The sequence below is a fragment of the Bufo bufo genome, chromosome 10 (assembly GCF_905171765.1).
Source record: "Bufo bufo chromosome 10, aBufBuf1.1, whole genome shotgun sequence".
Taxonomy (NCBI): Eukaryota; Metazoa; Chordata; class Amphibia; order Anura; family Bufonidae; genus Bufo; species Bufo bufo.
In genome coordinates, this window is record NC_053398.1 from 26,137,090 (window position 1) to 26,163,429 (window position 26,340).

At 45.3% G+C, this 26,340-nt stretch overlaps 1 protein-coding gene across 3 annotated transcripts in view; it reads right to left on the bottom strand.

The window, feature by feature from the left end:
• Positions 1-26,340, bottom strand: part of ELP4 (elongator acetyltransferase complex subunit 4) — a 261,945-nt gene that overhangs the window by 219,944 nt on the left and 15,661 nt on the right. The gene's annotated exons all lie outside the window — the stretch shown is intronic.

Sequence of the window (26,340 nt, forward strand, 5' to 3'; positions counted from 1 at the left end):
CATGCTACATTTTTAATTCCATGCAATTACAAAAGCAGTCAGACCCAAGTGCTCATTTCAAAAATGTAGAGTACGTTTTGTGGCACCACCCCTTTAAGTATACACAGTATGTAGTAATAGATGCATTACTTTACCATAAAAATGTAAACTAATTCTATAATCAGAGGTGGGCTCCAAAAATGTCACCTCTACCGGATTTGTGTTCATGTAATATACTGTCGGTACGGAGAGGAGCAGCTACCGCCAGGATGTACCTGCTGAGAGGCCGGATCCTCCTTCCATGGTACAAGCTGAATTTCAGAGACAATCTGTTTGCAAAGCTCCTGTCAACAGCTGTAAAAAGTGGTGCCCAATTCTCTAAAAGCAATTACAGGTGCAAAACGCAATATACATTTACCAGTATAAAGGTGTTACCCCGAAGTTACGAGAGATTTCACAGATGCAAACATTTGCATATATTCATTTCCACTTCAACTTGATGCAAATAATAGCAATACCTTAACCTATTCCTGAATGTAAATCATATGCTCCATCCATTCATCCACCATAAACATATTCTTAGTCCAATTCCACAAATCCAGTACTGGTTAATGGCACAAAACTACCCGAAAATGCGAGAATTAAGAAACCTGCACTTTTAAAAGGGCATCTGTCAGCAGTTTTGTCCCTATGACACTGGCTGACCTGTTACATGTGCGCTTGGCTGCTGAAGGCATCCGTGTTGGTCTCATGTCCATATGTGTCCGCATTGCTGAGAAAAATGATATTTTAATATATGCAAATGAGCCTCTAGGAGCAATGGGGGCGTTACCATTACACCTAGAGGCTCTGCTCTCTCTGCAACTGTCTCTCCCTCTCCATTTTGATTGACAGGGCCAGGGATGATGACGTTTACACTGCATTTCAAGAGGAACCAGAAATCAGAGACCAGAAGAGCATTAAAACAGGGACAACAGTGGATCATTGAGTCTTTTTAAAAACAAAAAAATATCGGCTGAACAGCCCCTTTAATCTTTTATTTCTCCCATGCATTGCAATGCCAAATATACTGTGCAACCTATGACACTGCCATAGCGCGGAGAACAAACACCCAATTTTAGTTTTAAATGTATCTCCCTCCCTTAAAGGGGTTGTCTACTCTTTATTATTGATGACCTATCCTGAGCATAGGTGACCAATAGTAAAAAGCGGAAAACTTCTTTAACTTTTTTGTAAAGGCTAAAGAGTAAAACAGGCAATAATTGGCGGCCGGAGGTAATTACTGAGTGTGTGGTCAGGGGTTTTCACTGCCAGGGAAAAGGTCACTTCAGTTCCTATCTCAATATAGGGTCGGGTTGTCAGACTGATGCCCAAATCCCACCAGTGGCATTGCACTAGCCCTCGTGGTTTTCAAGAACCATGCCAAGCTTAGGTTAAAGGGGTTGTCCTGGATCAAAGGTTGGGATAGTTCGAATAGTAGCGAAAAAATAAAATAATAACCATAACTCACCTTTTAAGGGTACTTTCACATTAGCGGCAGGGGACTCCGGTGGGTGAACAGCCTGTCGGATCCGTCCTGCAACTAGTTCACGTGTGCCCCCGGACTGCCACTCCGTCCCCATTGAATATAATGGGGGCTGGGGCGGAGCTCCGGCACCAGCACAGCAGCGCGCGGCGCTGCATGTCGTACTGTTTCTCTGGCTGCCTCTCGCCGTGCGCTGTCGCTGGAACTCCGCCCCCATTATAGTCAATAGAGACGGAGCAGCAGTCCGGGGGCAGACGTGAACTAGTGGCAGGACAGGCTGTTTACGCGCTGGAACAGCCTGCCGGACTCCTCTGCCGCTAGTGTGAAACTAGCCTTAATCTACTACCGCTGCAGCGCAGACACCAATCTTTGTTGATGAGCCGTACAGCTACATGACTGCTGCAGCCAATCACTGGTCTCAGCAGTGATGCTTGCACAAATGATTGGCTGTAATGGTCACATGCGTCATCCATACAAGATGCTCCTCTGGAATTCTGGGAGGAAAGGGATGCAAATGAGCTCTTAACAAGCTCCGCCTCTAATGCCACCAGATGTAAGGCAGCTATCCTACAAGTCAATGTTTAACCCTATAAATAGGCCTTGAGACATGACTCGAATATTAAATAAGCCAGCACCTCATCTGCAGATAGCTGTTTGGGGGTGATAGGCCTGGCAGGATTTGGGGGGGGGGGGGGTACTATCTCTCAATGACTTATAGGATAGCTGCCTTACATCTGGTGGCATTAGAGGTAGGGCTTGATCTAAACTAAAAGTGTCGGCACTGGAGCGGCAGGGCATTCAACAGATGAGTTGTGGTTACTTTTTTGTTTATAAGGTTTACTGCTGTTTGGCTCCTTTTTTAAAACCCTTTTGATTTTTGCACAAAAAATGCAACACTTCATGCTATGGACATATGTTATTTTTCCCTATTATCGGCATTATGCATGTGATGAGATCAGGCGCATCTGTAATAAACCTTAATATAACAATATTGCAGGTTCACAAGGGTGATAATGCTGCACATATACGTGAGCCCAGATCAGGTATGACACCCTAATAAACACTGGCTTGTTTTAAGATTGTGCACTTCACACTTTCTTTTCGCAAGAGAAACCATTCTTTTTTTTTTTTTTAAACCCCAATTACCACATTTTACAAACAGTGAGATTATGCAGGGTGATTATCAGCCACTCGACGGAGGCCGATCTTGGGATGGAGAATTGTGGAAAGGACTGAGTTTTATCAAAAAGAGAAAATTAACCAAAATAATAATTTGATTTTGGACAAACTATTCATTTGGTGAACATGGCAAAAAATGCAAGACCATTCCTGTATAACATGAATCCAGGCAGTACTATTTCCCCTGATGGAGAGCGCAGAGTAGGACTAAAGAGTATTATACGCCATGCAATGATACTCTGGGGAAAAGGGTAGGCAAATTAGCTCTCTTTCCAAAAAGAAAAGAAACCTGAGCCTCTGATGCCACCAAATGTAAGGTTGCTATCCTATAAGCCAGGCATGCTCAACCTGCGGCCCTCCAGCTGTTGCAAAAGTATGAGCATGCCCGAACAGCCTACAGCAGGGCATTGTGAGAGTTGTAGTATTACAACAGCTGGAGGGCCGCAGGTTTAGCATGCCTGCTATAAGCCATTGTATGACCCTTTAAACAGGCCTTATGACATAATTTAGGATTATAGCTAAGTCAGAACCTCATCTGCAGATGGCTGTTTTCTGGGTAATTGCCCTTCATCAGTGTAGAGCCGAGATAACTTGTTTAACTGGGTGAAAGGCCTTTGTCAGGATCCGGGGGTACTATTTCTCCTTATGAAGGGCATAGTAGGCCTAAGGAGTCTTATAGGATATGCAATGATCATTTGTGAAAAAAGTATGCAAAGGCCTCTCATCCAGTTAAGCCAATTCTTCCTGCTGAAGGCCAAACATCTTGAAACAGTTGTCTGCAGATGAGATACTGGCTTAGTTATAATCCTAACGTATGTCTCAAGGACTGCTTAAAAGGTTGAAAATTAATGTATAGGATAGCTACTTTCCATCTGGTGGCATTAGAGGCTCAGCTTAATTTTTCCCGGAAAACTCCTTTAAAGTGTCTGCATCAGCATGATCAACCCTGTTAAATCAGGCACACAGTCTGGTAGGGTTAATCATGCTGATAAAAATTATACCTTTATGAATATCCATGCCCTCATTGCTGAGAAAAACACATTTTTATGTATATGCTATTGGCCTAACTGGAGTACCAAGGAAACTGCCAAAGCCCTCAGTGCACCAGTTTATTACACCCCCTTCACGTTCAGTCCCTACCCTGTTCCTACTTCCTCGGACTGACAGTACTAGACATTGGGTACAGCCATGTTGTCGTGTGAATGCTCTCCTGGTCTCAGCGATTGTTCAAGCGCTGAGACCGGGAGCACAGCGCAGGCACAGATGACAAGTCTCAGAACTTGGAGAGCAGCAGGAGAACACAGAACAAGTTCTGAGACCGGGAGACCAGGCACAAAAAGACATGGCTATACCCAATGTCGGGTGCTGTCAATCCAGGAGAAGAGGGGAGGGACTGAAGGTGAAGGAGATGTAACACACTGGTGCTCCAAGGGCTTTGGCCGGCCCCTTGGTTCTTAAAGGCTATGTACACCTTTGGAGTCAATTTTTTTAAATGATTGCATTAAACTTATATTTGGCTAAAAATCATGTTTTCAATTGGCCTTTATTCAAAATATTGAGCTGTTCAGTCACAAAGGGTTAACAGTTTTTCTGTGTGACTGGTACTTTCACTCTGTCATCTAATAAACCTTATTTCTAAACTACTGAAAGGTCATAAACACTAATTTAAGCCACATTCTTATCAGTAAGATATTGTAAAGATTGAGCTGTAATGAGTGTTTATGATGTGAGAGAGCAGAGATAAGGAGTCTGTCTGCTCCTTAGATGACGGAAAGGACAAAAAATCCACAGGCAGCTAGTAGAGAATGTCAGCTCTGTACAGAAAAAAGGATTCCATATTGTTAATAAAGACCAATTGAAAAAATGTTTTGTTTTTTTTTAGCTCAAAATAAGTATAATGCAATAATAAAAAACAATTGCTCCCAAAAGTGTACATAGCCTTTAAGTTAGGTCATTAGCATAAAAATAAAAATGTGTTTTTCAGTAATGGGGCCACTGATATTCATAAAAAAGGTATTGTTTTTGTCAGCACGATCAACCCTACCAGGTTGTATGCCTGGTTTAATAGGGTCGATCATGCTAACAGAGACATTTTAAAGGCATACCAAAGTGACATTTAAAGAAGCTGCCCAGTCATTAAAGTAAAAAAAATGCTGAGAATGCATTAAAATAATACTCACCGATCCTCAACCACCTCAACCACCAACACTTTCGGGGTCCCCCGTTTCCTAGTACCTCTCGACACAGACATGAGAAGCTAAAACCAATCCCTCATGGTTTATCATTCAGCATTTATTTTTTAGGCCATCAATATCAAAATCCTGAAAAAACCTTTAAGACAATCTTAAAAAAAACCGATCATTTATATTTTTTTCTTCCTAGGAAGAGAAAAGAGCGAGATGAAGCAATCGAACTGTCAACGTGTAACCTGAACACCTCCCAGAATCCTCTCCTCCGCTCGGAGGATTATAGGTCTGAAAGAAGCCTTAAAGACAATGCATCTTGGATTGTTAAAGTCAATGCATCTGCAAGAATCCTTCAGTTCTTCAATTTGTCACATAGAAAATAGCTTTTTTATTGATTCATTTCTAGGTCACTAAACTTTTGCTGTTTTAAAAAAGATCTAAAGTGCAGACAAGAGGGCCCTCGCCAATATTGCCTATTGTATGTGGGCTTCAATAGCGTGCTGCCATTCAAACGAAGCCCCCAGATAAGATTCACGGGAAAGGAGAAACAGACAACAAGGCAGCAAAATGTTCTTTATTAACCCGGTAGAGGCAATAGAGGTCAGTGCAACCAAACTGCCAGGAAAAGACAGGAATGATATTACATTAAAGGGGCTGCTTCTGGCTCGGCACCGGCAGTAAAGCTAGAATGAAGGCAATTCATTTTTAATATGTCTGTATAGCAAGGTATTTTAGTGGTTCTTCCCCTTTTAATTCCTTGTAATTTAGTTGGTTAGTGGTACCTGGCCGCATTCCTGAAGTAACTGCACATCGAAGACTTTTAGGATGGTAGAAAACATCTAGCTGTGAAACAAAGAGCTCCATGGAGAACATTTTCAGGGTAAGATGTGTCTACCATCATCTGTCTTTGCATCATATGGGCATGGGCCGGGTGCCATGTTGGGCACTAGTCAATGTGGAGCTCGCTCATTTGTTCACGGCTTTGGTGACTGTTAATTACTTTACTCTGATCGGTGGGGGTCCAACACCTGGGACACCTGCTGATAAGCTGTAGGAGAAGGCACCATCGCCAGCAGTAGCGCAGTGGCCTTCTCACAGCTCACCCTAGGCCATGTGACATCACGTTCATTGATCACGTGGCCTAGGGGCAGCTCAGCCCAATAGAAGTGAATGGGACTGAGCTGCGATACAAAGCATAGCCACTATACCATGTATGGTGCTGTGCTTGGTGAGCTGAGGGAAGGCCATGGCGATCACAGGAGAGCTGGTGCCTTCTCAACGAGCTGATTGGCGGGGGTCCCGGGGTCCCCGAACGATCAGATACTGATGACCTAAGCCACTTGGTCTTTTATACTCACAGGACCAAGCCACTTCCAGGTCCTTTAGGGACTGGAACCAACCAGGAACAGGGCAATGGTGCAGCCATGGCAGGACTGTGGATAGGTAAGTGTATTTTTTTTTTCTTAAACGGCGACCATATAGGATCACTGGGGTGGATGATGGCTCCTAGACTGGACATGTCCTTTAACCTGTTCCAGACATAGGGCGTACCGGTACGCCCTGATTTGCCGATCGTTAAGGACACCGGTACGTCCTATGCATTTCCGATCACCGCCGCTCGGCGGGCGGTGATCGGAACCCGGTGCCTGCTCAAATCATTGAGCAGGCACCTTGGCTAAATGCGAGAAGGGGTCCTGTGACCCACCCGTGTAGGCGATCGCAGCAAACCACAGGTCAATTCAGACCTGCGGTTTGATGCGCTTCCGGGTTATTGGGGTCTCTGAGGACCCGATAACCCGGAACAGGATGGTGATCGGTGGTGTGATAATACACCACCAATCAAAATCCTTAGATCCTGAGAGGTGATGGTGACAGGATCGCTCTCATTGGTCGGCTGGGGGGGGGGGGGGGGCGGTTCATTCAAATTATCGCAGCGCTCCTCTCCTCCTCCTTTTCCGTCCGGAGCCCGAGGAGAGAGGAGCGCTGCATCGTGTCTCAGAGCCAGAACCCCCCATCTGTTCAGAGCCCAGGATCCAGCACCCCATCTGTGCCCCAGCACCCCCAGGTATTTAGGGAAATGCTAGGGACAAGTTAGATTAGGCAGGGATATTTAGGGAAAGTTAGTTGAAGAAAAAAAAAAAAAAGTTTTTGTTGCATCACCCTAAATTGGGTGTCTGGGGTCCACAGCACAGCTGTGTGACCCTAGACCCCCCAGGGGTGCTGCAGCTTGCCCCCCCCCCCCCCACAACTTTTTTGGGGTGCAGGCAGTTTTTTTTTTTTGTGTGTACGCTGACTGTGGCCGGCACTCTTAGCGTCCGGCCACTGTTAGCGCATCGCACACCCCACCACTGATCAACTTCGGACGGTTGATCAGCGATTTTGCTTCTTTTTTTTTTTTTACATTTTTCCTTCACATTTTTCCCCCTTTTTTTTAGTTAGTCTTTTTTTTTTTTATCTGTTAAGGTTTAGGGCGAGTTCGCGAACACCCGTGCCCCCACACACATGCACACCAAATAAAGATTTACACGCACGCAGACACACACTCCCCTATAGCCCACCGGATGTTCTCGGCCGAGGAGGCATACACCCAGCTTGCCTCCGAGTCCGAGAGTCCCAGTGAGGACGAGGATGACCCCACTTTCCTGTTGTCATCCGTGTCCTCCTCATCTAGCGATGATGATGAGCCCCCCCTTTTTTTTCAGTGACCACTTTGTAAATCTAATGGTGGAGCAAACAAACCTGTACGCCCAACAGTTTGTTGCTCAACACCCAAGCTCCATTTTGGCTAGGCCCGGTGGCTGGACGCCGGTCAGTGCAGCCGAGATGAGGACATTTTGGGGCCTCGTGATGCATATGGGCCTAGTCAAGAAACCTAGTGTCAGGCATTACTGGAGTGGGGAAGTCCTCTACCAGGCCCCACTTTACAGTAAGGCCATGCCTGCATTATTCAGATAATGCAGCATGTTCCCCCCAAGGTGATCCTGCCTATGACCGTCTGTACAAAATCAGGCCGGTCATCGATCACTTTGGGGCCAAATTTGTACAGGCCTATGTACCTGGAAGGGAGGTCGCGGTTGATGAGTCTCTCATTGCGTTCAAGGGCAGACTCCTTTTCCGCCAGTATGTTCCCTCTAAGCGGGCGAGGTATGGCGTGAAGCTGTACAAACTTTGTGAGAGTCCCTCAGGGTACACTTACAAGTTTTGTGTGTACGAGGGGCGAGATTCCTGTATTCAAACCCCAGAATGTCCCCCCACTCTGAGTGTTAGCGGGAAACTTGTGTGGGACCTTATGCACCCACTAATAAGGGGTTACCACCTGTACATGGATAACTTTTATACTTGTATCCCCTTGTTCCAGTCCCTCGCCGCCAGATCCACGTCTGCTTGTGGGACAGTGCGGAAAAATCAACGCGGCCTCCCTACCTACCCCCTCCAGGTACCTATCCCCAGGGGTGCGACCCATGCCCTTACCAGTTGAAACCCGTTGCTGGTCAGATAAGAGGGATGACCTTGTACTGTCCACAATTCATGGTAACGGCATCACCCCTGTCCCTGTGCGAGGTACCGCGGCAACAGTCCTCAAGCCCGATTGTATCATCGACTACAATCGGTATATGGGAGGAGTTGATCTCTCTGATCAAGTCCTCAAGCCATATAACGCCATGTGCAAAACCCGAGCATGGTACAAAGAAGTTGCGGTCTACTTGGTGCAGGTTGCCTTGTACAACTCTTTTGTACTGTCCCAGAGCGCTGGTAACACAGGGACATTCCTTCAGTTCTATGAGGCAGTCCTCAAGGCCCTGATCTTTTCTGACCGGGAAAGAGCAGGCCGGAGTACCTCAGGAACTGGAGGCGCCCGGATCGTCCCTGGCCAACACTTTCCAGGTGTGGTCCCCCATACTGGAAAGAAGGGACGGACCGAAAACAAGTGCAGAGTGTGTAACAGGAGGGGGATACGGAAGGACACCACCACTCAGTGTGACACGTGCCCCGATCATCCGGGCCTCTGCATTATTGGTTGCTTCAGGGAGTACCACACTTCCATGGAGTACTAAATTTATATCCCAATTTAGCCACTGACAATCGGATAAAAAACTGGTTCTCGGACTTGAGACACTAAAACAAAAACAAAAATTTTCAAAAATATTATTTAGTAAAACTAAAATAAATTAAAAAAGTAGACATATTAGGTATCGTCGCGTCCGTAATAATCTTCTCTATAAAAATACCCCCCTTCAACCCCTCAGATGAACATGGTCAAAAAAAAAAAAAAAAACGGTGCAAAAAAAAAGTTTTTTTTTGTCACCTCACATCACAAAAATTGTAATAGCAAGCGATCAAAACGTCATATGCCCACCAAAATAGTGTCAATAAAATCGTCCTCTCATCCTGCAAAAAATGAGCACCTACCTAAGATAATTGGCTAAAAACTAAAAAGAAAAATGACTCTAAGACTATGGAGATACTAAAATGTATTTTTTTTTGTTTATAAAAAGATAAAATAGTGTAAAACATAATTTTTTTTAAAAAAGTAGACATATTAGGTATCGCCGCGTCCATACGAATCTGCTCTATAAAAATACCCCCCCTAACCCCTCAGATGAACTCGGTAAAAAAAAAAAACGGTGCCAAAAAAGCTATTTTTTGGCAAATTTTCCATTTTAATCAGTTTTTTTCCAATAACAAAGTAAGAGTTAACAGCCAAACAAAACTTCATATTTATTACCCTCATACTGCAGTTTACAGAAACACCCCATATGTGGTCGTAAACTGCTGTATGACCAAACGGCAGGGCGCAAAAGGAAAGGAACGCCGTAAGGTTTCTGGAAGGCAGATTTTGATGGCCTTTTTTTTGGGGCACCATGTCTCATTTGAAGCCCCCCTGATGCACCCCTAGAGTAAAAACTCCATAAAAGCGACCCCATCTAAGAAACTACACCCCTCAAGGTATCCAAAACTGATTTTACAAACGTTGTTAACCCTTTAGGTGTTCCACAAGAGTTATTGGTAAATGGAGATGAAATTTCAGAATTTCTATTTTTGGTAACCTTGCCTCACAAAAATTTAATATAGATAAACCAAAAATCATATGTGCCCTAAAAATAGTCCCAACAAAACTGCCACCTTATCCCGTAGTTTCCAAAATGGTGTCACTTTTATGGAGTTTCTACTCTAGGGGTGCATCAGGGGGGCTTCAAATGGGACATGGTGTAAATAAACCAGTCCAGCAAAATCTGCCTTCCAAAAACCATACGGCGCTCCTTTCCCTCTACACCCTACTGTGTGCCCGTACAGTAGTTTACGGCCACATATGGGGTGTTCCTGCAAACTACAGAATCGGGGCAATAAATATAGCATTTTGTTTGGCTGTTAACCCTTGCTTTGTTACTGGAAAAAATTGATTAAAATGGAAAATTTGCCCAAAAAATTTGAAATTCTGAAATGTTATCTCCATTTGCCATTAACTCTTGTGGAACACCTAAAGGGTTAATAACGTTTCTAAAATCAGTTTTGAATACCTTAAGGGGTGTAGTTTCTAGAATGGGGTCATTTTGGGGTGGTTTCTATTATATAAGCCTCACAAAGTGACTTCAGACCTGAACTGGTCCCTAAAAATTGGGTTTTTGAACATTTCTGAAAATTTTTTGATTTGCTTCTAAACTTCTAAGCCTTGTAACATCCCAAAAAATAAAATATCATTCCCAAAATGATCCAAACATGAAGTAGACATATGGGGAATGTAAAGTAATAACTATTTTTGTAGGTATTACTATGTATTATAGAAGTAGAGAAATTGAAACTTGGAAATTTGCAATTTTTTACAAATTTTTGGTAAATTTGGTATTTTTTTTTTTTTAAATAAAAATTTATTTTTTTGACTTCATTTTACCAGTGTCATGAAGTACAATATGTGACGAAAAAACAATCTCAGAATGGCCTTGATAGGTCAAAGCGTTTTAAAGTTATCACCACTTAAAGTGACACTGGTCAGATTATAAATCCATAAGGCGAAATAAGGATGGGTCCTTAAGGAGTTAAAGGAATTTTATCTTTTTTATGCATACATCATACGCATTCAATCCACCTTGTTTAAACCACACAGAACTAACTTTTCATCATCGAGGTGCCACACATCTTGAGGAATGTCCATGGGTAGGTAGGGCCACCTAGCTTAACCTGGGTGCAGTTTACAAGGGGATGGCACGCCGTGGGCACTGTGGCAGGCAGCATATGTTTGCCCGGCTTCAGTTTGCCTTTCGAGAGGATATAAAAATGAACTGTCCCAAATTATTTATGTCCCTCAGTTTGCTGCCTGTACTCTCACTTTAGATTCAGAAAATCACCTCCTACCCAGCATTGCCTGCAGTGGCAGCGCTGGCATTTAAGCTTGTTCTGTTCAGTCAGTGCCCCCTGGCATCCAAAGCAAAACCACAGATCTCTCTATATTTAGATGCCATTCTGAATCAGAGGCTTTTTATGCTTTTTTTCCCCCCCCAATGCTACTCCTCGGCTAGCATCTGCAGTCAAAATGGCATCTTACCTCTGGCTGGTACAACAGACGAGCACCATCCCCCGAGATGCATATGATTATCTAGAGGCCCACAATAAAAAAGCATGTTCATTAGCCTAATACCGTTATCATTTTAATAGCAAAATAGCCATTATATATATACATTATATACGGTATTACAAATATTAAATAGTTGCCACCTTTAGAGCATAAAAGAGGTTCTCCCATGACTAATGTAAAAAAAAAAAAAATCAGCCATCATATAGTACATGGCAATCTCTTTCTAACAAAGCTAGAACCAGCCCTGGACCTCACATGGATCCAGAGATCTCCACATTCATTGCTCTGCTGGATTTATATCAAGCTGACAGCTCAAGGGGAGTGTCTTTTCTGCTGCAACTAAGGGGCGTGTCTCAGCTCTCCCTATCACTGCTCAGGGGGCGTGTCTCAGCTCTCCCTATCACAGCTCAGGGGGTGTGTCTCAGCTCTCCCTATCACAGCTCAGGGGGTGTGTCTCAGCTCTCCCTATCACAGCTCAGGAGGCAGTTATAGGATGAAACTGAGCATGTGCAACCTTTTCAGTGAGCAGGACAAAGAAATATGAAAAATAAACAACAAACAGTAGGTGGCGCTATACAGATATACCATATTTTATTGAATAACTCAGTGGCTATACAACATTTTTAATTACATGCAATGACTAAAGGATTCAAATCAGGGCGCTGGTTTGAAAACTGTAGAATATTTTTCATGGGACAATCCCTTTAACAAGAATCCAAAGAGAACTTCTGGTTCCGGCGCTGGTATGTGAGGACGCAGGGACACCAGCTCCTCGCCGCCCATCGCATTGCAGCCCGCTCCACTACATCCTGCTGTATTGACGGGAGATTACAGCAACAATTACCAGCTCCTGTGAGTGTATGGAGCGGTATTTACTCCGGAGCGGGCAGAAGTCTATCTCCTCGGGCTGAGTTACTGACATAAAGGGCCCCCCCACTTTCCAAGATGGCGCCACCTCCACCTTCCATTCCACAGCACAGAGAAAGTGACACGCTGGAAAACAGACAAGCGGACTTGCAGGTGGACCTACTGTATTTGATAATGCAGAGGAAAATTTAGATGCACGACAACTAGTCATAGAGGTGGCAAAACAATTAGCGCCGGACATTATTGCGTCCTTGTCATCAACAGTGCAAACAACGTTAAATAAGTTGCGGGAGGAGGCCGAGCTTCATGAGCATAGGCTATCAGAAGTGGAGCAGCGCGTGGCGTGCATGGAGGAGGACTCTGCTGAAGCCACAACCAAACGTCATGATCTGTTCCAGCTAGCTAACCGGCTAAGTGACCGGGTTGAAGACCTGGAGAATAGGTCTCGCCGAAGCAACTTGAGACTGGTAGGAGTGCCTGAATCAGTGGCGCAGAAAGATCTCCGCCATTTGTCTGAATATGAGCTGCCCCAGGCCCTGGGGCAATCGGATAGGAGGAAAGTGGAGAGAGCAAACCGTGTGGGGCCCCCGAGAGAACTACCTACAAAGGCCCCTACAAATAAAAATCAAAGGCCAAGGCAAGTAATCTGCAAGTACTTGGACTACTGAGATAAGGAAGGCATACTAAGAGCGTATAGAGTGTGGCCGGAACCCCTGATCTTGAGAGGAGTCAAAGTGCTACTATTTGCTGACTACTCGGCGGAGGTCACAAGAAAGCGCAGAGCTTTTAGGGTTGTTTGCTCAGGATTGCTTAAGAAAGGGATTAGATTTCAACTGGCTTATCCTGCCATATTGAAAATCCGGCAGCAGGATGGATCATTCCGACAGTTTGAAGACCCGAGAGGAGCAGAGGCCTATTTACTGCTCCAAGAAGGCAGAGAAAGTGAAAGGACTTCTGAACCACAGACGACTCCCACCGATATGACATCAAGGTGTCGGGAATGGAGCCGTGTCCCTTCAGGGTCGCCACCCAAGTCTCAGAGTCTCGCCAAAAGAACAACACCCTCTCAATGGGAAACCCCTTAAAAATGCCAGAGGAAAGTGATATCAAGCTTTCGCTTAAAGGAAAATATCCATGTGGTCCTAGTAAACAGAGACTCTACATTGGAAGGTCACATGGGCACTTTTTTCAGGTTCCGATTAAGGAGGTCACATTTGTCACTTCACTACGGATGGGGCGAGGTTCTGCTGCGAATACCAGAAAAAAGGAAGTCATGTCTAGAGATATGTCTAAGTTGGTGTTTTCTCATGTTTTGGGCTGTCACTGTGGCATGTCATGGGCACTGAGTTGCAGGGGAGTTGCTGCGCTGATAGGCGGCTCTTGTCTAGAGCTATGCTTAGTGCAAATGCAAGATCTGGAGATGGATCTTCCTGCAGGGGTAAACTATGAGAATTGTCTCTTGGAACGTTAAGGCCCCTTTCACGCCGGGGCGAGTATTCCGCGCGGGTGCGATGCGTGAGGTGAACGCATTGCACCCGCACTGAATCCAGACCCATTCATTTCTATGGGGCTGTGCACATGAGCGGTGATTTTCACGCATCACTTGTGCGTTGTGTGAAAATCGCAGCATGCTCTATTTTGTGCGTTTTTCACGCAACGCAGGCCCCATAGACGTGAATAGGGCTGCGTGAAAATCGCAAGCATCCGCAAGCAAGTGCGGATACGGTGCGATTTTCACGCGCGGTTGCTAGGAGACGATCGGGATGGAGACCCGATCTTAATTATTTTCCCTTATAACATGGTTATAAGGGAAAATAATAGCATTCTGAATACAAAATGCATAGTACAATAGGGCTTTAGGGGTTAAAATAAATAAATAAACATTTTACTCACCTTAATCCACTTGTTCGCGCAGCCGGCATCTCTTCTGTCTTGTTCTGTGAGGAATAGGACCTTTGATGACGTCACTACGTCCATCACATGGTCCGTCACATGATCCATCACCATGGTAAAAGATCATGTGATGGACCATGTGATGAGCGTAGTGACGTCATCAAAGGTCCTATTCCTCACAGAACAAGACAGAAGAGATGCCGGCTGCGCGAACAAGTGGATTAAGGTGAGTTAAATTATTATTTATTTTTAACCCCTCCAGCACTGTACTATGCATGCTGTATTCAGAATGCTATTATTTTCCCTTATAACCATGTTATAAGGGAAAATAATACAATCTACACAACCTTGAACCCAAACCTGAACTTCTGTGAAGAAGTTTGGGTCTGGGTACCACATTCAGTTTTTTATCACTGAACAACGGAACGCAATCGCAGTCAAAACTGACTGCAATCGCGTACCTACTACCCGCGCGGGTTTGCCGCATCGCATCCGGACACGCTCGTGTGAAAGAGGCCTGAGGGGTTGCGCTCCCCGAACAAGCGCATGAAAGTCTTGAGACACCTTAAAAGGTGTTGCACTTCTGCTGGAGACTGATCTTCCGAAGGAATGGAGAAGATGTGGGTTGGATCAGCGGTAGATAGAAAGGAGGGGGTACTGATACTCATAGGACGACACCTTTCTCATGTTGTACACTCAGTGGAGGCAGATGATGCAGAGAGGATGGTGTGGATGCATATTTCGGAGCCTTTTGCGGATTTCAGTTTATATCATGTATATGCCCCAAATCAAGGCCAGAAAGGATTTCTAGATTCTCTATGCCCCGGAATACTACAGGACACGGAACAGACCAAAATAGAGACTTTAATCTAGTGATGAATGCGCAGGAAGATAAAAGGCATGACAGAACTAAGGGTAATCAGGATAGCTTAGCAGACGTTGTAACTGCGCTGTCCTTAAGAAAACATCATCCCCAGGAGCGGGAATTTACACATTACTCGCATGCACATAATACTTTGTCCCGCATAGACTATATATTCTTGTCTCCAGCGGTAGCAGCAATAGCTATTGGTGATATGGTCGCATCAGACCACGCTTCTCTGCTTCTCGACCTTGAAGATCAGCACCCTAGAGGTGGAGATTTTATATGGAGATTCCCAAATTATCTGTTGGACGATGAGGACTTTATAAAGATAATGCAGGGATGGTGGATGGAATATGTAGATTGTAACGGGGAACATGTCCACTCACCCGCACTGCTTTGGGAAACAGCAAAAGCTGTCCTGAGAGGGCGCCTAATGGCATAGGTTTCATCTATAAAGAAGCTAGCAAGAGCGAATTTCAAAAAGGCGAGTAATGTTTTGAGAACGGCGTATGCGGACTTTCTCTCGGCTCAGACCCAGGTCACTAAAGAGAAATGGGTTTCGGCCCAGAGAAACTTTGACATATGGGCCTACAGCAAGGAAGGTATAGGGAGGGCTAGACGCGAAGCTGAGTTACATAAGTTTGGACATAAATCGGGGAAATTACTGGCTTTGCTTGTGAGAGGTAGGCGTCCAATGACGCATATTAACAGTATGAGGAGGGGGAATGGGACCAAGGGGCACAGACCCAAACATATAAATGGTATACTGAGGGACTATATGGGTAGGTTTTACTTAGAGGGGGGGAGGATTCTTGGATACACTGTCTTTGCCTAAGATTACCGATGAACAGCTTGCTTCTCTAAATGCCCCAATAACAGCAATGGAGATCCAGGCAACTATAAAGTCCTTTAAAGGCTCCAGGTTCAGATGGATATTCTTCTGACTTTTATAAAGCAACTAGCAGAAGGACCCGGCTTCGCACGGGAATTTCATCTATTTCATTTTATGTTTCCGCGTGTCATAAAAAGATATCGACAGTTTCCCCCATAGCAGTGACCTCTACAGTACCCGCCCTTTTAACATTGACCTCCACAGTGGCTGCCCCTTTAACACGGACCTCCACAGTGGCTGCCTCTTTAACATTGACCTCAACAGTGCCAGCCCCTTTAACAATGACCTTCACAGTGCCCACCCCTTTAACAGTGACTACCCCTTTAACAGTGACCTCCACAGTGCCCGCCCCTTTAACAGTGACCGCCCCTTTAGCATTGGCCACCCCTTTAACAGTGACCTTCATAGTGGCCGCCCCTTTACCAGTGACTTCCACAGTGCCTGCCCCTTTAACAGAGACTTTCACAGTGCCCACCCCTTTAAAAGTGACTTTCACAGTGACCTCCCCTTTAACAGTGACTGCCCCTTTAACAATGACCTTCACAGTGCCCACCCCTTTAACAGTGACCTCCCCTTTAACAGTGACTTTTACAGTAACCGCCCAATTAACAGTGATTTTCACAGTGGCCGCCCCTTTAACAGTGACTTTCGGGTGACCTCCCCTTTAACAGTGATTTTCACAGTGACCGTCCCTTTAATAGTGACTTTCACAGTGGCCTCCTTTTTACCAGTGACTTTCACAGTGGCCTCCTTTTTACCAGTGACTTTCACAATGACTGCCCCTTTAACAGTGGCCACCCCTTTAACAGTGACTTTCACAGTGACCGCCCCATTAACAGTGACTTTCACAGTGACCGCCCTTTAACAGTGACTTTTACAGTGACCGCCCTGTTAACAGTGACCGCCCCTTTAACAGTGACTTTCACAATGACTGCCCCTTTAACTTAAACACCCTTAATGACCAGGCCACTTTTTACAATTCTGACCTATACTACTTTCACCGTTTATTGCTCGGTCATGCAACTTACCACCCAAATGAATTTTACCTCCTTTTCTTCTCACTAATAGAGCTTTCATTTGGTGGTATTTCATTGCTGCTGACATTTTTACTTTTTTTTGTTATTAATCGAAATTTAACGATTTTTTTGCAAAAAAATGACATTTTTCACTTTCAGGTGTAAAATTTTGCAAAAAAAAAGACATCCATATATAAATTTTTCTCTAAACTTATTGTTCTACATGTCTTTGATAAAAAAAAAAATGTTTGGGTAAAAAAAAAAATGGTTTGGGTAAAAGTTATAGCGTTTACAAACTATGGTACAAAAATGTGAATTTCCGCTTTTTGAAGCAGCTCTGACTTTCTGAGCACCTGTCATGTTTCCTGAGGTTCTACAATGCCCAGACAGTACAAACACCCCACAAATGACCCCATTTCGGAAAGTAGACACCCTAAGGTATTCGCTGATGGGCATAGTGAGTTCATAGAACTTTTTATTTTTTGTCACAAGTTAGTGGAAAATGATGATTTTTTTTTTTTTCTTACAAAGTCTCATATTCCACTAACTTGTGACAAAAAATAAAAACTTCCATGAACTCACTATGCCCATCAGCGAATACCTTGGGGTGTCTTCTTTCCAAAATGGGGTCACTTGTGGGGTAGTTATACTGCCCTGGCATTCTAGGGGTCCAAATGTGTGGTAAGTAGTTTGAAATCAAAATGTGTAAAAAATGGCCGGTGAAATCCGAAAGGTGCTCTTTCGAATGTGGGCCCCTTTGCCCACCTAGGCTGCAAAAAAGTGTCACACATCTGGTATCTCCGTACTCAGGAGAAGGTGGGGAATGTGTTTTGGGGTGTCTTTTTACATATACTCATGCTGGGTGAGAGAAATATCTCGGCAAAAGACAACTTTTCCCATTTTTTATACAAAGTTGGCATTTGACCAAGATATTTATCTCACCCAGCATGGGTATATGTAAAATGACACCCCAAAACACATTGCCCAACTTCTCCTGAGTACGGTGATACCAGCTTTTTTGCAGCCTAGATGCGCAAACGGGCCCACATTCCTTTTATGACGGCATTTTTAGACATTTGGATCCCAGACTTCTTCTCACGCTTTAGGGCCCCTAGAATGCCAGGGCAGTATAAATACCCCACATGTGACCCCATTTTGGAAAGAAGACACCCCAAGGTATTCAATGAGGGGCATGGCGAGTTCATAGAAATTTTTTTTTTTTGGCACAAGTTAGCGGAAATTGATTTATTTATTTATTTTCTCACAAAGTCTCCCTTTCCGCTAACTTGGGACAAAAATTTCAATCTTTCATGGACTCAATATGCCCCTCACGGAATACCTGGGGGTGTCTTCTTTCCGAAATGGGGTCACAAAGCGTGAGAAGAAGTCTGGAATATAAATGTCTAAAAATTTTTACGCATTTGGATTCCGTGAGGGGTATGGTGAGTTCATGTGAGATTTTATTTTTTGACACAAGTTAGTGGAATATGAGACTTTGTAAGAAAAAAAATAATAATTTCCGCTAACTTGGGCCAAAAAAATGTCTGAATGGAGCCTTACAGGGGGGTGATCAATGACAGGGGGGTGATCAGGGAGTCTATATGGGTTGATCACCCCCCTGTCATTGATCACCCCCCTGTAAGGCTCCATTCAGACGTCCGTATGTGTTTTGCGGATCCGATCCATCTATCAGTGGTTCCGTAAAAATCATACGGACGTCTGAATGGAGCCTTACAAGGGGGTGATCAATGACAGGGGGGTGATCAGGGAGTCTATATGGGGTGATCACCCCCCTGTCATTGATCACCCCCCTGTCATTGATCACCCCCCTATAAGGCTCCATTCAGATGTCCGTATGTGTTTTGCGGATCCGATCCATGTATCAGTGGATCCGTAAAAATCATACGGACATCTGAATGCAGCCTTACAGGGGGGTGATCAATGACAGGGGGGTGATCAATGACAGGGGGGTGATCAGGGAGTCTATATGGGGTGATCACCCCCCTATAAGGCTCCATTCAGATGTCCGTATGTGTTTTGCGGATCCGATCCATGTATCAGTGGATCCGTAAAAATCATACGGACGTTTGAATGGAGCCTTACAGGGGGGTGATCAATGACAGGGGGGTGATCAATGACAGGGGGGTGATCAGGGAGTCTATATGGGGTGATCAGGGGTGATCAGTGGTTCATAGGGGGTTAATAAGTGACAGGGGGGGGTGTAGTGTAGTGTAGTGGTGTTTGGTGCTACATATTACTGAGCTGCCTGTGTCCTCTGGTGGTCGATCCAAGCAAAAGGGACCACCAGAGGACCAGGTAGCAGGTATATTAGACGCTGTTATCAAAACAGCGTCTAATATACCTGTTAGGGGTTAAAAAAATCACATCTCCAGCCTGCCAGCGAACGATCGCCGCTGGCAGGCTGGAGATCCACTCGCTTACCTTCCGTTCCTGTGAACGCGCGCGCCTGTGTGCGCGCGTTCACAGGAAATCTCGGCTATCGCAAGAGGACGCGTATATGCGTCCACCCAGAGTAACAGGACCGCCGCAAAGACGCAATCCTGCGTACGGCGGTCCTGAGGAGGTTAACAGTGACTTTCACAGTGCCCTCCCCTTTAACAGGGACCTTCATATCGCCTGCCCCTTAATAACAGTGACCTCCATAGTGCCTGCCCCTTTAATAACAGTGACCTCCACTGTGCCCGCTCCTTTAAAAACAGTGATTTCCACAGTGCCCGCCCCTTTAAGCAGTAAAGAAAAAAGGCTGGGTTGTTATGGAAACCTGGAGTAAAACTGTGCTTATGGCAGTTGGGATTTGAAAAGTAAGACTTGCAGGCTTGTATTGGCTGATGTGGGTCATTTGTGGGGAATATCTCAGGAACGGTACGTCCTAGAGAGCTGAGACCCAGTCTAAAACATTCCCGGACACCTGATGTACCTGTGTGCCAAATTTGGTGAAGATCGGTCCAGTCGTTTGGTCGCGCATAAAGAACGTCCAGATAGACACTCATTTTTATATATATAAGAGATGAGCGGTCAGATAGTCCCAGTACTCACCACTCTATTCACTTCCATTGTGGAAGGGAACAGACTATCTGACGACATGAATACAGCCTTCATTACCTTAAAGGGAACCTGTCACCAGGATTTGATGTATAGAGCAGAGGACATGGGTTGCTAGATGGTCGCTAGCACATCCGCAATATCCAGTCCCCATAGCTCTGTGTGCTTTTATTGTGGTAATTAAACGATTTGATCCATATGCAAATTACCCTGAGATGTGTCCTGTACGTGAGATGAGTCCAGCGTGAAGGAGCCCAGCACCGCCCGCATCCTCAGAATCTCCTCCTTGCTCCCCGACGTCAGAAAGCCAGAGCGCCGTAATCTCACGATGCGCGAGCTAGCACATGCGCACTGTTATCATAGTGTTCCTTCCCTGTGTTGGCCTCAGCCTCATCGCATCGCGAGATTACGGCGCTCTGGCTTTGTGATGCTGGGGAGCAAGGAGGATATTCTGAGGATGCGAGCGGTGCTGGGCTCCTTCACGCTGGACTCATCTCAGGGACAGGACTCATCTCAGGTTAATTTGCATATGTATCAAATCGGGTTTCTTACACAATAACAGCACACAGAGCTATGGGGACTGGGTATTGCGGATGTGCTAGTGGCCATCTAGCAACCCATGTCCTAGACATATAACAGATTGGATTAATGGGACCAGTCATTACTCGGCTTTGTCCTTGGAAAGAGGTTTCTGTGCTCCCTGGCAGTGATGGCCAGTTCGCCAGCGAACACATGTGGGCTGATATATTAACTCACAAGTCCGGCGATGCACAGGTAAGCCCTTACCTGTGCCTGTGTCGGGAGCCGGTCTGAAACAAATGTGGTCACCGGGAGCAGGCAGTTCCAAGAACAGCCCGATGAAGGCCCCCGGCGGCTGTTCTCGGAACTGCCTGCTCCCGGTGACCGCATTTGTTTCAGACCGGCTCCCGACACAGGCACAGGTAAGGGCTTACCTGTGCATCGCCGGACTTGTGAGTTAATATGGCAGCCCTCGTGTGTTCGCGGGCGAACGCGGTGAACTGGCCATCACTGCTCCCTGGTCCTTAGAGGCGCTCTTGCATGCAAGGTTGCAGCGCATTCCTGTGTGGATCAAACAGTCTATTCTTATAAAAGACTATCAGAAGGACCCGGCCTCGCACGGGTTTATTTCATCTATTTTATATAATGTTTGTGTGTCGTTAAAAGATATTGACAGTATCCCCCATAACAGTGACCTCTACAGCACCCTGCCCCTTTAACAGTGAACTCCACAGCCCCTCACCCCTTAACGCTGACCCCCCCCCCCCCCCCCCACAGTGCCCGCCTCCTTAAAATGGGACCTCCACAGCTCATCCCCTTAACTTTGACCTTCACAGCAGACCGTCCCCTTAACAGTGATTTTCACAACACCCCATTCCCTTGACATTGACCTCTTCAGGGGACCGTCCCCTTATCTGCGACCTCCACTGTTCCCTGCCCCCTTAACAGAGACCTCCACAGCACCCGTCCCTTTAACAGTGACCGCCACAGTACCCCTTTCCCTTAACAGTGACCTCACAGTACCCTGCGGACTTAACAGTTACCTCCACAGCAGCTGCACCTTTAATAGTGGCCCCTGCCCCCTTAACAGTGACCTCGACAGAGCCGGACCCTTTAACAGTAACATCCACCTTTAACAGTGACCTCCACAGTGCCCGACCCTTTAATAGTAGCCCCTGCCCCCTTAACAGTGACCTCCACAGCAACCTGCCCCTTTAAGGCTAGGGCTACATGACAACATGTGTCGGATGACATTTTGTTGTACCGATGTCACGCAACAATTTTTATAATGATAGGCTATGGCGTCGCACTGCGACATGTGTCATGCTGCGACGGCGACAGTCGCAGAAAATCCATCCAAGATGGACGCATGTAGCAGTGCAGTTGTGCCCTATGTCGTCGTGTAGCCCTAGCCTAAAGCTGACCTACAGCAGTGAAGAAAAATGGCTGGGCTGTTAAGGAAACCTGGAGTAAAACTGTGTGTATGTGGAGACTAAGGGCCTGCGAGATAAGGGACATGTGACCGTGTGTAGGGCAGTTGGGATATGAAGAGGAATCCTTGCAGGCTTGTATTGGCTGATGCAGGTCATTTTGTGAGCATATCTCAGGAACGGTATGTGCTAGAGAGCTGAGACCTGAGGCTTTTCCAGAAATGGAGACGTTTTATTGCTACGTGTATGTCAGACTCAGAACTACACCATACAGAGTGGTATCTGGTGGAGCAGATGAGGGGGAGACTGGGTGGGCTGCTCCGACAGGATACCGATGTCAGAAATGGGCAGAGAGATCCCTGAAAAGGATGCCCCCTAGTGGGAAATTGGATGAGCAATTGCACAACTACTCAGGTGGGTGGGTGGGGGGGGGGGATAATGATCTTGCAATTCATGTTTTTTCTTTTCCCTTTTTTCACTTGATTTTTAGGCTGACTTCTAACTCGCTTGGTGCTCTATTGATCCCCCATTAATAGGTGACATTGTTTAGAGGTCAGTGGATCTCTTTTGTAAGTGACATTGTTTAGTAACTCTGTTCTGGATTCTGTATATCCTATTTCTCAGTGATAACGTTTTAGGGTCTGGCTGCGTACCCTGCGTAAGAAAAAGAATCCAAAGAGCTTAAAGGGGTTATATTGGTCGCCTATCGCTAGGATACGCCCACCAATGTCAGATAGGAGCGGGCCCTAGAGGGGACACCCGCACCTATCTCCACGATGCGACCCCCCCCCCCATTCATTTCTATGGAAATTCAGAAAATAGCCGGGCACTGGCTCAGCTGTTTCAAGGCAGACCAAGAGAGGCGACATATCAAAAGTTTGATGAAAACTCAGTGACCCTTTAATCAACATGAAGGATATGTCAAATGTTGACTTTAGAGAAACACTCATTAACAGGTGGTCCCACCTGGGCAACTCCCTGCGGTAAAGAAGTCACACTTGATCACTAGATTGCCCAGCAGCCCTACATATCTGCTACAGTGGCCTCTACAGGAGAAATACGGTATGACATGACCATGCTGAGCCCTGCAGAGCAAGAGTCATTTTTGCACCACTCTCTTCTCTGAGGGGGGTCCTCAGACCCTGCATATAACTAGGGTACAATCTATGCATGGAATATCACAATGTCTAGAAGATTAAAGGGCATCTGTCAGCAGTTTTATACCTATGACACTGGCTGACCTGTTTCATGCTCGCTTGGCAGCTGAAGGCATCTGTGTTGGTCCCGTGTTCATATGTGTCCACATTGCTGAGAAAAATGATGTGTTAATATATAGAAATGAGCCCCTAGGAGCAATGGGGGCGTTGCCATTACACCTAGAGGCTCTGCTCTCTCTGCAACTGCTGCGTCCTCTGCACTTTGATTGACGGGGCCAGGCGTGATGATGTTTACACTGCCTGCCCCTGTTAATCAAAGTGCAGAGGGCACGGCAGTTGCAGAGAGAGCAGAGCCTCTAGGTGTAACAGTAACGCCCCCGTTGCTCCCAGAGGCTCATTTGCATATATAAAACATCATTTTTTCCCAGCAATGCGGACACATATGAACATGGGACCAACACAGACGCCTTCAGCTGCCAAGCGCACATGTAACAGGTCAGCCAGTGTCAGAAGTGCAAAACTGCTGACAGATGCCCTTAACAGTAAAGGGTTAACGTGGAAAAAAAAAAGAAAAAAAGAAAAACACACGGTAAATACGATGAATAGATCTCAAGAAAACACGGCGCTGGTTGCAGTGGGATTCCTTTTCAATTTTTTCCCCACTGGTTGTGCATTTGGGAACCTAGCAAATGAGTCCCTGAGAGAGAAACACCAGAAATCAGCTCCGCAAATTAATAGCAAAACAATCCTGCACTAGAAAAAAAAAAGATAAAAAAACAAAACAAAAACAACACAGTATAAGACAATGCACAACCGCGGCAAGGTAGGAGTCTCCCCATCGGATATCCATGACACTTCTGAGATGTTGGTCCAGAACAAGGCGTATATCACTGACCCCCATATACTCAGGCGATTATATTAGGTCAAGTACCTAGAATTCCACAATGAGGTTTTTTTTTATATATATATTTTTTTTTTCACACGTCTATGACCAAAAGGCTCGGAGATTTTAACCTGTGTCAGCCGCATTTAATATGCACACGACAACACAATTTGGCAAACGTATAGGTTACTGAATTTGGCGCGGGAAGGTGATTTCTGACAACTCGCCTTCAGTCTAATTGCATCTGGCAAATCACTGCTTTGTATCTCAGTGGAGATTACCCGTCTAAACCTATGCAAGGTGATAAAGTCAATTATATTGACATGCGAAGGGAACGCCGAACAGTCAGATTAAATTACATACCTAAAAAAAAATAGTGTCAACTAATTAAAATAGCTTGTGTCGTAATAAACTTTTGCTTCATGTTTCATCCTGTCTATAAAAAAAAAAGAGACAATTCGAGAGCAATTCCACGAAAAAATACCGCAACGTAGTACAAAACGAAAAAAATTAATAAATAAAAAAATCACACAAATATTGTGCCTGCTACTAGAAGAAACTGAACCCAAGCAAAGAAGAGGACTTAAAGGGGTTGTCCTATGAAAAATAATCAACATGAGAATAATTTTTAGAATTTCATGTAACAGTCACCGAGTTATTCACTGAAATCTATCTGTATAGCGCCATCTGCTGTTTGCTCTTTTTCTAATTTCTCTGCCCAGCTCGCTGAGGTGGTCGCACATGCTCAGTGCTGCAAAGGACACACCCCCTGAGAAAGGACACGCTCCCCTAAGCTGCCAAACTTGAAATAAATCTACCAAACCAATTGGAGCAATGAATGGGGAGATCTCTGGATCCATGTGAGGCCCAGGGCTGGTTCTAGCTTTGTCAGGTTGTCATGTGCTACAGTAGATTATGTATGATTTTCATTTTTTTTTATATTTTTCATAGGATACCCCTTTAATCCATTTGCCAAATCAACCGTGAACTACCACGAAGGGGTATTCCCATCTTGGACATCGGGGGCATATCGCTAGGATGTGTCCCTAATGTCTGATAGGTGCGGGTCCCACCTCTGGGACCTGCAACTATACTTAGAACGGAGCCCACAAACGGCTGCCCTCCATTCATTCCTATCGGAGCGCGGAAAATAGCCGAGCTCTGGCTCAGCTATTTCCGTAAGCCCCATAAAAGTAAATGGAGCGGTGGCCATGCATGGCGTGCTTCCTATTCATTTCAATGGGACTTCCACGGGGGTTCCATAGAAACGATTGGAGGGTCACGAGTGTGCAGTGCGCCCTCCGGCACTTTGTGGGCTCCACAATAACTATTAAAAATAATATTGAGTAATTCAATAAAATGTATCTGCATAGCGCCACCTGCTGTTTGTTCTTTTGCTTATTTCTATGTCCACCTCGCTGAGGTGGACACACAGGCTCAGTCCCATCCTACTTGACGTTTCTTCTGTTAGAAGCTGTGACAGGAAACGAAAGGGGTTGTGTCACTTCATCGTTTGGCATTTATCATGTAGAGAAAGTGAATACAAGGCACTTACTAATGTATCGTGATTTTCCATATTGCTTCCTTTGCTGGCTTGATTCATTTTTCTGTCATATTATACACTGCTCATTTCCATGGTTATACGACCACCCTCCGATCCATCAGTGGTGGTCGTGTTTTCCCACTACTGGATAAAGCAATGGCCTCTCTGGCGGCCAGGATGGTGGGAGCTCACATAGGCTAGTGCTTTTTCCTATAGTGTGCAAGCACGACCACTGCTGCTGGATTGTAGGGTGGTCGCAACCATGGAAACGAGCCATGATGAAACGTGATGGGAAAATGAATCCGGCCGGCAAAGAAAGCAATATGGACAATCACAATACATTAGTAAGTGCCTTGTATTACCTTTCTCTACATGATAAATGCCATTTGCTGAAGTGAGAGGACCCCTTTAAGTCTTCATCACGTAGGGCCGACAAGACGGGTGGATTAGGAAGGAGGAGAGGTGTGCAGCTCACACAGCTGAGCTTTGATGTTACAAGCTCTATAAAAAGATACTGAAAATGAGGATCTAATAGTAATGTGAAGTTTTTATTAGTTACTAGGGGTATTGTTAAAATTAATAAGACCTGGAGGGTAGGAGAGAGCATCCTATAAAGAACATGGGACCCTACGACTAGATTCTAAATAATGGCCGCTGCAAGTGAGATACTAGAGAGGAGGATGCTGCACGAGGGGTAGAACAAGAAGGACCCACAGGACTCTCATGTTATAATAACTGTGGGGGGGTTGAGTCCGCACAACCCGCCTGTAGG